The following is a 17946-nucleotide window of genomic DNA, read 5'->3' on the forward strand; positions in this document are numbered from 1 at the left end:
CACCGCTTGCAACCTGATAAGTCTGTTGAGGAGATAAATGGGGGTTCTGTAACCCCAGCTGCCATCATTTGCCCAAGTAGCGGGCCCGTAATATTGAACGATCCTTTCGGCAGGCCATTCTTCCTCGTTCCACTTCTGGTTGCCTCCCGCTATTGGTAGTTCCCGTTTTAATTCCCTCCTTTGTCTGTTTAATGTCTCAAAGAGAGGGGCTCCCAATGATTTACTCTCTGTTTTAGGTAGAGTAAAGAAAAAAGGGCCAAATTATTCCAAGTGTGCAGGATCCTTTCCATTTTCTGGGTAGCTCGCTGTATGCCTTTTTTCCACATATCCAATATATACCATCAGGAGCTTCCCAACCCTTGTTCAACTTTGCCGGATCATCCCAATATTCCTTTAATCCTATTAGCTCATGGAAGGGATTGGCCCCAGAGTTTTTGTACCAGCAAAGTCCAATTATTTCCATCCATTCACAGTTATTCCCCCGGGAGCGACTCCAATAGCCCGCGGGTGGTTCAGGTTGCCAGGTTTTAGTTTTGCTTTCCGAATTCACCGTGAGTGTGCTTACACACGGGGTATAGCCTACTAAATCAGTGAATTCTTTTCCCTCTCTGCTAATGCAGACAGTACCAATTATTCTTTGGTCTATAACCCATCCCTCTGGTCTTTGTTTTGTTTTTGATATTTTAGAGCTTTCCCATTTTAGAAGTTGCTCTGGGGTTAGTCCCTCTCTCTTCCAAGGCCATCTTTCAGCTGATTTTAAACCGCCACAGATCCAACAGTTAGATAGACCTAATTCTGTGGCTATTTCTTGCATTAGATCTATGAAAAGGTTCTGGTTGGGGGTTGGCAACCCCCAATTGCTGTATTGTTTCTCTAATTGCTCATAATGCTCACTAAGAGAGTTAAGCCTCTCTTGTTCTAGCCTCTTTTTCCGAGCTTCCGCTTCTCGCCTCTTTAACTCTAGGGTTAGTTGTTTTATTTTGTTTTCAGGGTCCACCCCTTCCTCATCCCTGGAGAAGCAGAACACTTGGTTGAATTGCAAACATACCCGGTCATCACTACTTTTTAACAAATCAAGGATTATCGGTTCATTATTTAAAAAAGCTTTCTCTTCATGTTTTAAATTTCTACCTTCCCAATATACTTTCCCTCCCATGGTACACATTTTCAAATTCGCTTTATTGTAACATAAAGGGTTAACCGCATAATATGCCAAAAAGGTGGATTGTCTTTTTCCCCCTATCCAGACAGTTTTGTTACATTGACTGCAGATTGGAATTGGGGGAATCATTCCCACTTCTCTCTTATACCTGAAATGGGGAGTTTCAGTCTTTCTTTTCATAGGAGTTTTAGACTGCCCGTCCTTAAGACTCGCCGTTGGGTGATAACACCAGACCTCCCCCTTTAGTTCACATAGATTATACTGAGTGCCATTGGATATACAAAACCCCCTTTGTTGTTCTGGAGGACAGTCGATTATTCGTCCGGCATCTGTGGCGGTCTGGCACCGCTCACACTTCCCTAGGGGAGGATCCCCCAGAGGCACCTCGGGGCTCATTCCCTTGGTCAAGCACATGGCTAGATTCAGGAACATCAGGATTCCCCACCGGTGTATCCCTCTGCCTTGCCCTTCGCCCGTATAAAAATATACGGCGGGGATTACCATCTTCCCGGCAGCAAGGATATTCTTCAGGGGCCCTTGTAGTTCTTATGGCGTATCTTCTTTTAAAGGTAGCCCACCGAGACGACTTAATCGTGTCTGTCCTGCACGGTACTTTTACTGTCTTTCGGCACTCGATTTCCAAAGCCTCTGCCTTGGAGTCTAGCTTCCCTCTTATCCCTTTTTGAAAAAGTAGGAACCACTCAGGAGAGTCGAGTTCCAACAACCCCGCCCTGGTGGCAAGTATTAAGAGACGGCTAGTCAAATCCTGTTCTTTTTCTAGACACTTTGTGCACAATCCCTTAGGTTTGTACCCTCCCAAACAGTGGGTTACCCAAATCTGGTTACAATAGGCGCACTTAAAATGTATAAACGGAAAACAATCACACTCAGGGTGAATACAACTTATCTGATCGTCACTGTTCATTTGTGGTTACGCTGAAGTCTGATCTTTAGTTCTCCCGGAGGGGTGGTGACTTTCCACTTGGAGGTGTCGTATTCCTTTACTTTTTTTACCCGAGATGAGTGCGTCCAACCTTTTTCTGCGGTCCGGACAGCTGTGTCTGTGGTCAGGAGAACCAGGAAAGGTCCTTCCCAATGGGGGTTGAGGGGAAGCTCCTTCCACGCTTTGACGAGGACTTTATCCCCAGGCTGTATCTGGTGTATTGCGAATCCCAGAGTGGCGCTTTGGGGAATCAGTCCTCGTTTTCGCAGTTCCTGTAAATTTTTGTTGATAGCAATGAGATATGGTTGTATTTGTACATCCTCCACTTGGGGGTGTCCCACCGGCATTCCATGTTTGTATGGCATTCCGTACAACATTTCAAAAGGGGACAGACCCGTTTCAGAATGGGGCATTGTTCTTATATTTAGTAAAGCAAGGGGGAGACACTTAATCCATGACATTTTTGTCTCTATCATGAGTTTAGACAATTGGGATTTAAGTGTCTGATTCATTCTTTCCACCTGCCCTGAACTCTGAGGATGCCAGGGAGTGTGGTATTGCCATCTGATACCCAGAGCTTCTGAAGTTTGTTTTATAATTTTTGAAGTGAAATGAGTTCCTTGATCCGAATCAATACAGTCCACTATCCCATACCTAGGGATGATTTCTTCTAATAAAATTTTTGATACTGTTTGGGCCGTAGCCCTTGCCCTGGGAAAGGCTTCTACCCAATGCGTTAGTTTGTCAACTATTACTAATAAGAATTTATATCTCCCGATTTTTGGTAATTCGGTGAAGTCCACCTGGATCCTCTCAAATGGTCTGTATGAGAGAGGCCGCCCTCCCCAAACAGTTTGTTTGGAGTTGGATTTATTTACTTTTTGGCAAACCACACACCCCTGTACCTCTTGTTTGGCAATTTCAAAAATCCCCTTGCATCCGAAAAATTTCAGGAACTGATCTGCCAGCGCCCGAGTTCCCCAATGGGTCTGTTTGTGTAGTCTTTGTAACACTCTCCTTGCCACTCCCCTCGGGATCAGCTCCCTCCCATCAGGTAACCACCATTTTCCTTGTTTCATGACTCCCCCTATTTTTTTGAATTCTTCAATCTCTTTCTCTGAAGGGAGCATGGGAATTTCAGGTGATTCCTCCGGAGTCACCTCGGGAATACTTACGGTGAGCAGAGCTGCTCGTTTTGCCTCTTTATCGGCTAGGTTGTTACCTCGGGTTTGAAACTGCAACCCTGTCTGGTGTCCTTTTACAAGGACAACTGATATTTCTCTTGGCCCCCGGACTGCCTCTAGAATCTGTCGGATTATTTCCCCATGAATTAGGTCTTTTCCTTTGGTATTTATTAGACCCCTCTCTTCCCAAATTTTTCCAAAAGTATGTACCACCCCGAAAGCATACCGTGAGTCTGTGTATATGGTCCCTCTCCTTCCTTTCAACCTCCGGAGGGCTCTTAGGAGAGCATAGAGCTCGCAAGCTTGTGCAGACCAACTTGCTTTCAAAGGACCAGATTCCACAACTTCCCCAGATGCACCATTTATTATCGCATATCCCGATTTTCTTTTTCCCTCAATAATTCTCGAGGATCCATCTACAAACCACTTCTCTCCCCCTTCTAACTCCTGATCCTCTAAGTCCGGTCTTATTCTGGTCTGCAGCTCCACGATCTCAGAACAGTTATGCACTAATTTCTCTAAAGGTTCACCGAATAAAAACTGAGCAGGATTTTGTGCAGAAGTAGTTTTTAATTCTAAACCGGGTGAACTGATTAAGATGGCTTCATATTTCAGGAGCCTGGAATCAGTCAGCCACTTCTCTGCTTTTTGTTGCAATATGTTTCTCACATCATGGGGAGTGTAAACTACCAGAGGAGCCCCAAAAGTTATTTTCTTCGCTTCTCCTACTAACAGAGCTACTGCTACAATTGCTTGTAAACACGTAGGCCAACCCCGACTGACTGGATCTAAGATCTTTGAAAGAAACCCTATAGGTTTCTTTTTGTCTGCCCATTCCTGAGTCAGGACTCCCTGTGCTGTTTGTCCACTCACATCCACAAACAACTGGAATTCTTTATTCGTATCTGGTAGAGTTAGTACCGGGGCAGTCATAAGGACAATTTTTAATTTCTGAAAATTGGACTCATCCTGTTCAGTCCACTTCAGCCTGTCAGTGTTTAATCTTTCATATAAAAACTTCACCTTTTCACTGAAACCCTCAATCCACTGCCTGCAGTATCCCAAGAGCCCTAGAATTTGTCTAATTTGCCTTTTTGTTTTTGGTGCAGGCAATGCAAGGATGCCTGCTACCCTCTCCGGGTCTAATTTTTTTTTTCCCTTGAGATATCCAATGTCCAAGATATTTTATTTCAGGCTCTGTGAATTGCAGCTTGGATTTTGATACTTTCAAACCTTTCCTTCCTAGGAAGTTTAACAAGGCAATCGTGCTTTTTCTTACGCTTTCTTCAGTCGGTCCAGCTATTAGCAAATCATCTACATATTGCAAAAGCTTTGTATCGCCCTCCAAAGCAAATTGGGTTAATATTTGTTCTAAAGCTTGTCCAAACAGGTTCGGGGACTCCACAAACCCCTGGGGGAGGACCGTCCACCTTAGCTGTTGCTTGCGGTTTGTATCTGGGTCCTCCCACTGAAATGCAAAATAATCTCTACTCCTTTCATCCAGAGGGCAAGTCCAGAAGGCATCTTTCAAATCAATCACACTATACCACACATCTTCTGGTGTGAGCCTATTTAGTAAAGTATAGGGGTTGGCCACCACCGGGAATCTAGTCCGGGTCCTAGCGTTTACTGCTCGTAGGTCCTGGACCAATCGGAAGCTACCATCCGTCTTCCTTACAGCTAGGATGGGGGTGTTGTGTTGGGACATGCAAGGCTCTAAAGTTCCCCCTTTTAGGAGGTCATCAATTATTTGTTTCAACCCCCTTCTCCCTTCCATCGGGATGGGATATTGTTTGACTCTTATAGGGTCCTCAGAGTTCTCGATTTTTATTTCGATAGGTTTGATATCTAGCTTTCCTACCTCTCCTTTTGAATGCCATACTTTAGGGTTTATTTTCTCCTCATCCTTAGGAGTCAACTTAAATATTTTTACCACCAATTCAGAGTTTTTAATCAAGATATTAATTCTTAAAGCGACAATCATGTCCCTTCCCAGCAAATTGTAATCTGCTTCTTCTACTAATAGCAAATTCCCTAAGCAAATTTTATTTTCAGATTCTATTTCCACATCTTTTATTATAGGTACTTCAAAGGGGTCTCCCTTTGCACCGATTACAAAAACTTTTTCTCTGCTAGCCACACATCCGTATGGCAATTTCTGCAGGGTACTTCTCTCTGCCCCAGTATCTACAAGAAAACTTACCACCTGTCGTTGGGGTCCCACTTTTAACTTTATCAAGGGCTCCTTGGATGTTCTGGTCCCCAAATTAAAGAGCCCCTGACACCCCTAGTCTTCCTGAAAAATTTTCTCATCTTTTAATTTTTGTTTACAATTCCGCTGAACGTGTCCTACCTGTTTACAGTAGTAGCACTCAGGGGGCTCTCTCCGTGGGGCCGGGGTTACCCGGTGAGAACCTCGACCCTTCCCGGGTAGTGATTTAAACTTACCCTGCATCTGTTCTTGTTTCTGGACCTCTTTTACCGCAGTTACTAAAATTCTAGCTTGCGATTTCTGCTTCTCATCTTCTCTCCTCATGTATACTTTTTGAGCTTCCCTTAGGAGCTCCTGAAGACTTTTATCTTGCCACCCCTCGATCTTTTCTAATTTCCTCCTAATATCTTCCCAAGATTTAGCAACGAATTGTGTTTTTAACAGAACCTCCCCCACAGGAGAGTTCGGGTCAGTCCCAGAATAAATCTGTAAACTTCGCCGTAATCTCTCGATCCATTCAGTGGGTGGTTCCTCTTTTCCTTGACACTCTCTAAAAACTTTGCTAATGTTCTGGCCCCTAGGGACCGCTTCTCTTATACCTTGTATAATCATGCTCCTTAAATCCATCATGTTCCGTCTGCCTTCCTCCGTCTGTGCATTCCAGCTCGGGCTTATGCTAGGCCATTTCTGGTTACCTGGCGTCCCCTGTGGATTGCGTCTGTCCCAGTCTCTGATCCCGGCTTGTTTAATCATCTCCCTTTCCTCCTGATTAAACAGTGATCTCAGGATTGCCATAAGATCGTCAAAGGTATAAATACTACTCCCTAAAAATTCATCTAACCTCTCAGCCACCCCAAGAGGGTCATCTAACAACCGCCCCATCTCTTTTTTAAATGCCCTTACATCTCCAGAGTTAAGGGGGACATTCACAAAACCGATCACTCCCGGGGCCGTCGGTACTTCCCTAAGAGGGAACAACCGGTGCCCCTCTTCACTCTCCCCCCATTCATTATCCGTCATTCTTGCTCTCAAACGGGTTCTACTTGCGGGAGGGGAATTGGTGATTGTGGGTTGCCTCCCTGTTATCAATTGTGGGAATTCTGCCGCCACCCGGCCGAAGGGAGGAGTCCCCTCCGTTGTATGGGAGGGTCCCGGTTGTGGCGGCTGGACCAGCAGGGACGGATAGGGTGTTCCCCAGCCTTGTGCAGAAAAAACCTCCGAGGAGGTTGCTGTGGTTATGGTGTTTACAGGCGGGGAAAAGGGAAGGGCTGCCGGCATCGCTGCTGGCCCCGACTCTCCCGCTTGAGACACACGTATCTCAGTGGGTTGGTCTCGGGGGCCCAAGGGTGCTGAAGGCACCACTTGATCTGCAGAGGAAGGTCCCGCTGGTCCTCGATACGGGGGTGGTAAGTGATCGAGGGGTTCCCAGGACTCAGCTCTCGACTCACGTTTTTCTTTTTGTTTTATTGGAAATAGCCCTACTCTGACATTTACCCAGAGCTTAGCGTATTCCCTCTCCTCAGGATCTGAGGGGACCTTGTTCTCCACATAGGAGAACAACTTGTTACACGTCCATTTTTCAAATGTGCCTAACACTGGCCAAGTGAGGTGACTTCTCAACTCCTGTCCTCCCCAAACCTCCATACAATAATGTATTAATTTCTCCTTTGATTTCCCCTTCCTCTGGGGACAATCTTCCCAGTGTTTTAGCATCCACCCCAAGGGACTTTCCAGTGGGATGTCTGGTGATTCCTCCCCCTGATCGGAGGAATCTTTTCCTGTGCTTCTTCCTTGAAGCTTACTCTTTTTCTGCCCCATACTTCGCAAATATATTCTTACATTTCTTCGACTTCTCCGGGAGTCGATATCTGTTTCTGCGTTGTGTACTTAGGAATCAAAATTTGCCGATACTCACCTTTCAGCGAGCTGAGCTGAGGTCTCTTGTAATCGGTACTTTTGATTCTTTCCTGGACCTCTCCCTGGGTCCGTTTACTAAGAGGGTTTACCAATTCTCGAGCTCGACAAGACGTCCCTTCCCCTCTTAGTACCTTGCGATCAGTTCCCGAGACACCCTTTGGCCTCAGGTTTTACGAGTGTGTGTCGAGGGAAAAAAAAAACTTTCACTCTGTATCGCTTCCTTCGCGGCCGGCCAATTCCCTCGCGGGAGGATGGAAACGCGACCTTGAAGTCCGCACTCGCTTCGTGATCAGATCATGTCTCACACACTCGCCCGATCGCCCGCTCAACCAGCAGTACTTACAGCTATTTTCCTGCGTGGGTGTCTTTGTGCACACTAGACGTTTTACGAGCAAAGCAAGCCGCGGCTTCCCGAAGGCTCCGTGCCTTCCTGAGCTCTCCGATCCGGATCCTTTCCTTTTTATTGTGGTTTTTACCTCCGCCTAAATTTGGTTCGGATATCGGAATGAACTACGGGGGTTCTTCACTCACCAGGCCGCCAAAATCAGCGGGGGTACCCGTCCTGGGCAGCGAGATTCCCCGCAGTTTCTCCGATCCGAGTCACGGCACCAATCTGTTATAAATGCAAAAGCAGATTTGGGTTAAATAAAAAAACAATTTATTATAAAACAATTTCTATAAAAAATAAACAATGAGGAAAAACCACAATAAAACAAACAGCGCAGCGCTGGGTGGACAGGGGTCTATACCCAAAGGTATAGGTGTTCCCAAATCCACGAAGGAGGGTAGACTGTCCGGGGTTTTTATAGGGATTTTTAGCCTTGAGGCCAAATTCCAGGCAGGCACCATTCACCAACGGTCCTTGATTGTTGTATGAATTGATTTCCTGGCGTTGGAGAATAGAGTCAAATGGACGTCCGGACAGAGTCTCCTCATATGTAAAGAAGTTCTGGGTGTTTCTTGATTTCATTGTGGTTCAGGCCATCTGGATGGGATGGTTGGATCCGGGTTGGAGCTGATGGATATCTCGGCTGGACTTTTTCCTTTTGTCTACCTGATGGCTTCCCCCAACGGTCGCCTGCAAGGTGGGGTGTTCAGGTCCGGTGATGAGTATCTCGTGGGAGCCTCTCCTTGTTAGCTTGATGATTCATGTCCTGTCTATTCTTTTCCGTTGATGGGCACCGAGCCTGTCCCTGTCAGCTTGATGATCCTTGTCCTGTCTATTCTTTTTCGTTGATGGGCGCCGGCTAGGATCGTTATCCTTTGAGTGGGAATTCGCAACTAGATCTGGGAAGGGCTTGTGGGCCATACTGTACTTTATATTTTATATCATTATTGTTATATACATTTATTTAGATTTCTACGAATTTTTACAAGTTCATTTCTCACATGGGTAAAACTGATAACCCAATGGATACACGTAGGAAGCCTTAACCACCCAAGAATCCTGGAAGTGATCATGGAATGGACAGAGGGCTGAAATTTTGGAGTGTCACTAGAGGAGGAGGCTCCTTAAGAGCTTAAGGGCTATCTTGGCTTTGGAAGACAGGTGTCTGCTAGGGAGGGCAGGAACCTCCCTTGGAATGAAAATGTAGATCCTCTCCCTCCAAATTACTATCATTTCGAAATCAAGGGGCTCTCAGGCAGAGATCAGGGGATGTGAATAATGGTTCTTTACTGGTATGTATAACAAGGCACACAAACAACACTAACTACAGCGTTAGCAACAAAACAGAACCAGGGACCCCACGACAGCCTTTTTGGCCGAGACGGGAAGGGATGGAGGAGAGGCTTTGCTTCACAAACCCCTCGGGTGGTCAGTCCCGGTGATCCTGCAGGGCTCTGAGGAAGAACAGCTTCCCAGCTGGAACAGCAGGGATGAGCTGAAATCCTGGGCCGGTGGCTGAGGTGGATCAGCAGCTCCTGGCACTGCCACATGTCCCGGCAAGACAGGGGGTGCAAGGCCACCAACAAAGAGGGAAGAAGGAGAAGAAGAAGCAGCAGCTCCGTCTCTGTGATGGCAAATTCCCTTCTCTCCACCACAACGGCTCCCAGACAGTGTCCTTCTCTGAAGCTGAAGAAGCCAGCCAGCCCCCAGCTGCCCTCGCCCTCTCTTTTTCCTACCCCCCCTTCCCCTCTGGGCCCAGCCAAACTCTTTGTATTTCTCAAGCACCCACCAAGTAGCAGCCGTCAGGTTTTCCCTGCAACTAATGCATAAAAATTCCATAGGTGAACCAGAACTAAAGGAAGAATACCTAACCCCCAGCAAGGGCTTAAGAGAGAGCAGTTGGTAATTGTATAGTTACCAGAAAATGAACTAATATGCCTTATTTACAGACAGATCCTGCCATGTTATGGGAAAATATTAAAGGTGGAAAGCTGTGGTGCTATATTCTAAGTTGCAGACAGTGCTGATGGACAAGTTAAACTGAGTCAATCTGCAGACGGGAAAGCATTCCAGCTAGCTTTAGACACTGCTGAAAAAGAAAAATGACCAGTATTTTATCTCTGCACTGAGTCATGGATTGTGGCAAATGCTTCAGGGCTGGCTACAGCAATGAAAGCAGAGCAGGTGGCAGAGCAGAAGTAAACCCATCTGGGCTGTTGAATTGCAGTGAGATATTGCTGTTCATGTGGTGAACTTGGTTGTAAAAGTATTTCATACAAGTGTTCACAAAGCAAATAGTCTGCCACTGAAGAACATCAAAACAATGAGCCAGGCTGCTAAAATGGGAGTGACTCAGATGGATCTGGACTGGGAATATAAGGGTGAACTATCACATATATCTGATATGATATATCAGAACATGTAGGAAGAGAAGAAACTGTTATAAATACAAAGGCAGATTTGGGTTAAATAAAAACAATTTATTATAAAACAATTTCTATAAAAAATAAACAATGAGGAAAAACCACAATAAAACAAACAGCGCAGCGCTGGGTGGACAGGGGTCTATACCCAAAGGTATAGGTGTTCCCAAATCCACGAAGGAGGGTAAACTGTCCGGGGTTTTTATAGGGATTTTTAGCCTTGAGGCCAAATTCCAGGCAGGCACCATTTATCAACAGTCCTTGATTGTCGTATGAATTGATTTCCTGGCGTTGGAGAATAGAGTCGAATGGACGTCCGGACCGAGTCTCCTCATATGTAAAGAAATTCTGAGTGGCTCTTGTGGTTCAGGCCATCCGGATGGGATGGCTGGATCCGGGTTGGAGCCGATGGATATTTCGGCTGGATTTTTCCTTTTGTTTACTTGATGGCTTCCCCCAACGGTAGCCCGCAAGGCGAGGTGTTCAGGTCCGGTGATGAATATCTCGTCGGAGCCTCTCCGTTTTGGCTTGATGTTTCGTGTCCTGTCTATTCTTCCCTGTTGATGGTCACCGAGCCTGTCCTTGTCAGTTTGAGGAGTTTTTTTTTTTTTTCTGTCAGCTTGATGGGCCGCGTCCTGTCTATTCTTTTTTGTTGATGGGCGCCGGCTAGGATCGTTATCCTTTGAGTGGGAATTCGTGGCTAGATCTGGGAAGGGCTTGTGTGTCATACTGTACTTTATATTTTATATCATTATTGTTATATACATTTATTTAGATTTCTACGAATTTTTACAAGTTCATTTCTCACAGTCCCCCGCCTAATAATTCATTACATTAAAAATTCGTGTTATTTCATCCAATTCTGCAGGGGAGGACTATAATTTTTTTACTCACATTCATTTTCTTCCCAGTCCGTTAACGAATTCTCACTATATGCTTGTGCCAGGTTATATTTATTTTCAAAATTCTTTAAGGCTTTAATCACATTTTCGTTTTCTTTTTCCTCCTCTAATTTCATTAGTTTAGAGAGAGGAGTAGGTCTCCCTTGCGCTTTCTCAGGATCAATTGGAAGTGTGGCAATCTGCATTCCTTGCACAACAGAGTGAATTAGTCTGATGAAGCAAGGAATTAAGCAGGGAAGGAAAATGATTCCGGCAACTGAACAAGTGATGAAAAATACTAGCTTCTTCCACTAAGCCCCTTGCCTGAATATCTGGTCCCACCAGGAGGCTTGTAGGATTGAATTCCATTTTTGGACTGGCACATGAGCTACTTTTTTAATTTCAGCAGCCAATCCTTTTATTGTTTCTCCGTAATCGTCTATTTCCATATAACACTCGGATTCGTTGTATCTGTCACACACTCCTCCCTCCTCGGCTAGCAAATAATCGAGAGCTAGTCTGTTTTGGTACACAAAAGCTCTCATTTGTGAATGTTGTTTGGCTAGGAGTTCTAGGGCTTCTGAAGTGTGGTTAGAAACTATCTCTACCACCGCTTGTAATCTGATAAGTCTGTTGAGGAGATAAATGGGGGTTCTGTACCCCCAGCTGCTATCGTTTGCCTAAGTAGCGGGCCCGTAATATTGAATGATCTTTTTGGCAGGTCATTCTTCCTCGTTCTACTTCTGGTTGCCTCCCGCTATTGGTAGTTTCCGTTTTAATTCCCTCCTTTGTCTGTTTAATGTCTCAAAGAGAGGGGCTCAATGATTTACTCTCTGTTTTAGGTAGAGTAAAGAAAAAGGGCCGAATTATTCCAAGTGTGCAGGATCCTTTCCATTTTCTGAGTAGCTCGCTGTATGCCTTTTTCCACATATCCAATATATACTATCAGGAGCTTCTCAACCCTTGTTCAACTTTGCCGGATCATCCCAATATTCCTTCAATCCTATTAGCTCATGGAAGGGATTGGCCCCAGAGTTTTTGTACCAGCAAAGTTCAATTATTTCCATCCATTCACAGTTATTCCCCCGGGAGCGACTCCAATAGCCCGCGGGTGGTTCAGGTTGCCAGGTTTTAGTTTTGCTTTTCGAATTCACCGTGAGTGTGCTTACACACGGGGTATAGCCTACTAAATCAGTGAATTCTTTTCCCTCTGGTCTTTGTTTTGTTTTTGATATTTTAGAGCCTTCTCATTTTTAGAAGTTGCTCTGGGGTTAGTTCCTCTCCCTTCCAAGGCTATCTTTCAGCTGATTTTAAACCGCCACAGATCTAACAGTTAGATAGACTTAATTCTGTGGCTATTTCTTGCATTAGATCTATGAAAAGATTCTGGTTGGGGTTTGGCAACCCCCAATTGCTGTATTGTTTCTCTAATTGCTCATAATGTTCACTAAGAGAGTTAAGCCTCTCCTGTTCTAGCCTCTTTTTCCGAACTTCTGCTTCTTGCCTCTTTAACTCTAGGGTTAGTTGTTTTATTTTGTTTTCAGGGTCCACCCCTTCCTCATCCCTGGAGAAGCAGAATACTTGGTTGAATTGCAAACATACCCGGTCATCACTACTTTTTAACAAATCAAGGATTATCGGTTCATTATTAAAAAAAAGCCTTTTCTTCATGTTTTAAATTTCTACCTTCTCAATATACCTTCCCTCTTATGGTACACATTTTCAAATTCGCTTTATTGTAACATAAAGGGTTAACCGCATAATATGCCAAAAAGGTGGATTGTCTTTTTCCCCCTATCCAGACAGTTTTGTTACATTGACTGCAGATTGGAATTGGGGGAATCATTCCCACTTCTCTCTTATACCTGAAATGGGAAGTTTCAGTCTTTCTTTTCATAGGAGTTTTAGACTGCCCGTCCTTAAGCCTTGCCCCTGAGTGGTAACACTAGACCTTCCCCTTTAATTCACAAAGATTATACTGAGTGCTGTTAGACAAACAACGTTCCGGAGGACAGTAGTTAACTATTCGTCTGGTATCTGTGGCAGTTTGACACTGCTCACACTTCCCCAGGAGACGCTCCCCCGGAGGTACTTCGGGAATCATTCTCTCGGCTAAGCACACGGCTAGACTCAGGACAGTCAGGATTCCCCACCGGTGTATCCCTCTGCCTTGCCCTTCGCCCGTATAGAAATATACGGCGGGGATTACCATCTTCTCGGCAGCAAGGATATTCTTCAGGGGCCTTTGTAGTCCTTATGGCGTACCTTCTCTTGAAAGCAGCCCACCGAGACGACTTAATTGTGTCTGTCCTGCTCGGTACCTTGACTGTCTTTTGGCACTCAATTTTTAAAGTTTTTGCTTTGGAGTCTAGTTTACCTCTAATCCCCTTTTGAAAAAACAGGTACCACTCAGGAGAGTTAAGTTCTAAAAACCCCGCCCGGGTGACAAGTATTAAGAAACGGCTAGTCAGCTCCTGTTCTTTAGTTAGACAATTGGTACACAATCTCTTAGGTTTGTACTCTCCCCAACAGTGGGTTACTCAAATTTGTTTACAACAAGCACATTTAAAATGTATAAATGGAAAACAATCACAGTTTGCGTTGATGTAACTTATCTGGTCTGCAGCTCTACGATTTTAGAACAATCATGTACTAATTTTTCTGAATAGAAACTGAGCAGGATTTTTGTGCAGTGGTTTTCAATTCTAAACCGGGTGAGCTGATTAAGATGGCTTCATATTTTAGAAGCCTGGAATCAGTCAGCCACTTCTCTGCTTTTTGCAATATGTTTTTCACATCGTGGGGAGTGTAAACTACCAGGGGAGGAAAAGTTATTTTCCTTGCTTCTCTTATTAACAGAGCCACTGTTACAATTGCTGGTAAACACGTAGGCTAACCCCGACTGATTGGATCTAAGATCTTTGAAGCCTATAGGCTTCCCTTTGTCTGCTCATTTCTGAGTCAGGACTCCCTGTGTTGTTTGTTTACTCACATTCACAAACAACTGGAATTCTTTATTCGTATCTGGTAGAGTTAGTACTGGGGCAGTCATAAGAACAGTTTTTAATTTCTGAAAATTAGACTCATCCTGTTCAGTCTACTTCAGCCTGTCAGTGTTTAATCTTTCATACAAAAACTTCACTTTTTCACTGAAACTCTCAATCCACTGCCTGCAATATCCCAAGAGCCCTAGAATTTGTCTAATTTGCCTTTTTGTTTTTGGTGCAGGCAATGCAAGGATGCCTGCTACCTTCTCCGGGTCTAATTTTTTTCCTTGAGATATCCAATGTCTGAGGTATTTTATTTTTTTATTTCAGGCTCTGTGAATTGCAGCTTGGATTTTGATACTTTCAAACTTTTCTTTCTTAGAAAGTTTAACAAGGCAATCGTGCTTTTCTTCACACTCTCTTCAGTCGGTCCAGCTATTAGCAAGTCATCTACATACTGTGAAAGCTTTGTCCTGTCTTCAAGAGCAAATTGGGTTAACATTTGTTCTAAAGCTTGTCCGAAAAGGTTCGGAGACTCTACAAACTCCTGGGGGAGGACCGTCCACCTTAGCTGTTGCTTACGGTTTGTATCTGGGTCCTCCCACTGAAATGCAAAATAATCTCTACTCCTTTCATCCAGAGGGCAAGTCTAAAAAGCATCTTTCAAATTAATCACACTATACCACACATCTTCTGGTGTGAGTCTATTTAGTAAAGTATATGGGTTGGCCACCACCGGGAATCTAGTCCGGGTCCTAGCGTTTACCGCTCGTAGGTCCTGGATTAATCGGACGCTATCATCCGTCTTTTTTTACAGCCAGGATGGGGGTGTTGTGTTGAGACATGCAAGGCTCTAAAGTACCCCCGTTTAGGAGGTCATCAATTATTTGTTTCAACTCCCTTCTCTCTTTGAATGCTATACTTCAGGGTTTATTTTCTCTTCATTTTTAGGAGTCAACTTAAATATTTTCACCACTAATTCAGAATTTTTAATCAAGATATTAATTCTTAAAGCAACAATCATGTCCCTTCCCAGTAAATTGTAATCTGCTTCTTCTACTAATAGCAAATTCCCTAAGCAAATTTTATTTTCAGATTCTATTTCCACATCTTTTATTATAGGTACTTCAAAGGGGTCTCCCTTTGCACCGATTACAAAAACTTTTTCTCTGCTTGCCACACATCCGTATGGTAATTTCTGCAGAGTACTTCTCTCTGCCCCAGTATCTACAAGAAAACTTACCACCTGTCGTTGGGGTCCCACTTTTAACTTTATCAAGGGCTCCTTGGATGTTCTGGTCCCCAAATTAAAGAGCCCCTGACACCCCTAGTCTTCCTGAAAAATTTTCTCATCTTTTAATTTTTGTTTACATTTTCGCTGAATGTGTCCTACCTTTTTACAGTAGTAGCATTCAGGGGGTTCTTTCCATGGGGCCGGGGCTGCCCGGTGAGAATCTCGACCTTTCCCGGGTAGTGATTTAAACTTACCCTGCATCTGTTCTTGTTTCTGGACTTCTTTTACCGCTGTTACTAAAATTCTAGCTTGCGATTTCTGCTTCTCATCTTCTCTTCTCATGTACACTTTTTGAGCTTCCCTTAGGAGCTCTTGAAGACTTTTATCTTGCCACCCCTCAATCTTTTCTAATTTCCTCCTAATATCTTCCCAAGATTTAGCAACAAATTGTGTTTTTAACAGAACCTCCCCCATAGGAGAGTTCGGGTCAGTCCCAGAATAAATCTGTAAACTTCGCCGTAACCTCTCGATCCACTCAGTGGGTGGTTCCTCCTTTCCTTGACACTCTTTAAAAACTTTGCTAATGTTCTGGCCCCTAGGGACCGCTTCTCTTATACCTTGTATAATCATGCTCCTTAAATCCATCATGTTCCTTCTGCCTTCCTCCGTCTGTGCATTCCAGCTCGGGCTTGCGCTAGGCCATTTCTGGTTACCTGGCGTCCCCTGTGGATTGCATCTGTCCCAGTCTCTGATCCCGGCTTGTTTAATCATTTCCCTTTCCTCCGGATTAAACAGTGATCTCAGGATTGCCATAAGATCGTCAAAGGTATAAATGCTACTCCCTAAAAATTCATCTAACCTCTCAGCCACTCCGAGAGGGTCATCTAACAATCGCCCCATCTCTTTTTTAAATGCCCTTACATCTCCAGAGTTAAGGGGGACATTCACAAAACCGATCACTCCCGGGGCCGTCGGTACTTCCCTAAGAGGGAGCAACCGGTGCCCCTCTTCACTCTCTCCCCATTCATTATCTATCATTCTTGCTCTTAAACGGGTTCTACTTGCGGGAGGGGAATTGGTGATTGTGTGTTGCCTCCCTGTTATTAATTGTGGGAATTCTGCCGCCACCCGGTTGAAGGGAGGAGCCCCCTCCGTTGTATGGGAGGGTCCCGGTTGTGGCGGCTGGACCGGCAGGGACGGATAGGGTGTTCCCCAGCCTTGCGCAGAAAAAACCTCCGAGGAGGTTGCTGCGGTTACGGTGTTTACAGGCGGGGAAAGGGGAAGGGCTGCCGGCATTGCTGCTGGCCCCGACTCTCCCGCTTGAGACACACGTATCTCAGTGGGTTGGTCTCGGGGGCCCAAGGGTGCTGAGGGCACCACCTGATCTGCAGAGGAAGGTCCTGCTGGTCCTCGATACGGGGGTGGTAAGTGATCGAGGGGTTCCCAGGACTCAGCTCTCGACTCACGTTTTTCTTTTTGTTTTATTGGAAATAGCCCTACTCTGACATTTACCCAGAGCTTAGCGTATTCCTTCTCCTCAGGATCTGAGGGGACTTTGTTCTCCACATAGGAGAACAACTTGTTACACGTCCATTTTTCAAATGTGCCTAACACTGGCCAAGTGAGGTGACTTCTCAACTCCTGTCCTCCCCAAACCTCCATACAATAATGTATTAATTTCTCCTTTGATTTCCCCTTCCTCTGGGGACAATCTTCCCAGTGTTTTAGCATCCACCCCAAGGGACTTTCCAGTGGGATGTCTGGTGATTCCTCCCCCTGATCGGAGGAATCTTTTCCTGTGCTTCTTCCTTGAAGCTTACTCTTTTTCTGCCCCATACTTCGCAAATATATTCTTACCTTTCTTCGACTTCTCCGTGAGTCGATATCAGTTTCTGCGTTGTGTACTTAGGAATCAAAATTTGCCGATACTCACCTTTCAGCGAGCTGAGCTGAGGTCTCTTGTAATCGGAACTTTTGATTCTTCCCTGGACCTCTCCCTGGGTCCGTTACTAAGAGGGTTTACCAGCCTCGAGCTCGACAAGACGTCCCTTCCCCTCCAAGTACCTTGCGATCAGTTCCCGAGACACCCTTTGGTCTCAGGTTTTACGAGTGTGTGTCGAGGGAAAAAAAAAACTTTCACTCTGTATCGCTTCCTTCGCGGCCGGCCAATTCCCTCGCGGGAGGATGGAAACGCGGCCTTGAAGTCCGCACTCGCTTCGTGATCAGATCACGTCTCACACACTCGCCCGATCGCCCGCTCAACCAGCAGTACTTACAGCTATTTTCCTGCGTGGGTGTCCCTTGTGCGCACTAGACGTTTTACGAGCAAAGTAAGCCGCGGCTTCCGAAGGCTCCGTGCCTTCCGAGCTCTCCGATCCGGATTTATCCTTTTTATTGTGGTTTTTACCTCTGCCTAAATTTGGTTCGGATATCGGAATGAACTACGGGGGTTCTCAACTCACCAGGCCGCCAAAATCAGCGGGGGTACCCGTCCTGGGCAGCGAGATTCCCCGCAGTTTCTCCGATCCGAGTCACGGCACCAATCTGTTATAAATACAAAGGCAGATTTGGGTTAAATAAAAACAATTTATTATAAAACAATTTCTATAAAAAAT

The sequence above is a fragment of the Pseudopodoces humilis genome, chromosome 4, assembly GCF_049639895.1.
Source record: "Pseudopodoces humilis isolate 2021_Gansu_Grassland_sample_001 chromosome 4, ASM4963989v1, whole genome shotgun sequence".
Classification (NCBI taxonomy): Eukaryota; Metazoa; Chordata; class Aves; order Passeriformes; family Paridae; genus Pseudopodoces; species Pseudopodoces humilis.